This window comes from Capsicum annuum, chromosome 9, assembly GCF_002878395.1.
Source record: "Capsicum annuum cultivar UCD-10X-F1 chromosome 9, UCD10Xv1.1, whole genome shotgun sequence".
NCBI lineage: Eukaryota > Viridiplantae > Streptophyta > Magnoliopsida > Solanales > Solanaceae > Capsicum > Capsicum annuum.
Window position 1 is genome coordinate 186746788 of NC_061119.1, and position 1646 is coordinate 186748433.

Here is a 1646-nt window from a genome sequence, read left to right on the forward strand (position 1 = left end):
CCATAAGGAATGATAAAATAAAGGTAGATAACGAGAGAAAAGAAGAGAACAGAGATGGATACGAAAAAATAATAATAATAAGTGTAGAAAATAAGTGTAGACAAAAATCAGGATGATGTTAAAATGACCTCGCTACCCTCAAAAGCTGGTAGAAATGAACATGAATTTAGGACAATTTGCCAATGTGATTCCCATATTTTTTGTGTGCCCTAATCCTAACGGATGTCGTCTTTGATGAGCATGTTCTTTCAGATTAACAGTGGTAGGTTTGCAGCACTCTGGCTAGTCACCCATACTTCACCAGATCCAAAGCAAAGCTCGCCATGGCTAGCAGGGAGATTGAAAATTCGCTCATTGGCCCAGATCAGGATCACAGGGAAGAAAGTTCTGAACATAATGATGAGGTAGTAAGGCTCAAGCAACAATTGATAGATTTACACCGGGCATCGGCCAGCGGAATGCCTCCTCCTCCGCTTCCTGAAGGTCTTGGGAATATCTCTAATTGCCCACCGCTCTCCCAAGCGCAATTCTCTACTCCTACTGAGTCACCTGAGCACGCCCCAGGATTGACTCCGCGACATTATTATCCTAGCAGTTCTGGTGTGCCTTTGGCAGCTCCTCAATCAAGACCCGCTGCTCAACCAGCGCCACCGATCACACCGGTATTCGTGGATCCGACACCACATGAAAATCCCATATATGCTGTGCATCCTACAATGAGGATTCCTAGGTCTGCCAGTGAGCCAGTACTGAAGGTTTCAGATAGTCAGTATTATGCCCCGGAGCCCACTTTGCAAATGAATAAACCGTATAGGTACACTCAGCCGCCTACATTTCCATTTGATATGGAGAAACCTGTCGCAGCAGAGGAATAGGATATCATAGCCCGAAAACTGAAGAGTTTAGAGTAGGCTATGAGAAATCTGCAAGGGATCGGAGATTAAAGGAGTGTTTCTTATAAAGATCTTTGCATGTTCCCAGACATCAATCTTTCCCCCGGTTTTAAGATGCCTAAGTTCGAGAAGTATGCAGGACACGGTGATCCCGTTGCACACTTGAGACGTTATTGCAACCAGTTGAGGGCGGCAGGAGAAAAGAAAAAGAATTGCTCATGGCCTTCTTTGGCAAAAATCTTTCAAATCTGGCCTCAGAATGGTTTATCGATCGAGATATCGATAAATGGAATAGCTGGGATGATTTGGCTTCTGAATTTGTTCAACATTTTCAGTATAACATCGACCTGATTCTGGACGAAAAATCTTTGTTCAACATGAAGAAAAAGAGCACTGAAGGTTTTAGGAAATACGCGATAAGGTGGCGTGAACAGGCCGCCAGGGTAAAACCTCCAATGAAAGAAAGTAAGTTGGTAGAAGTTTTCATTCAGGCGCAGGATGAGACCTATTTTCAGCATTTACTTCCGGCAATGGGAAAGTCTTTTATGGAAGTCCTCAAAATAGGGGAGATGATAGAGGATGGAATTAAGATCGGCCGAATAGTGAGTTTTGCCGCATTAAAAGCCACCACACAAGCGATTCAAGGTGGATCTGGCGCATTTGGAGGTAGAAAGAAGAAAGAGAACGTGGCGACTGTCATAGCTGGAACCCATTCCTATCCCAAAAGACTACCTCGCCCCTATCCCCAATCCC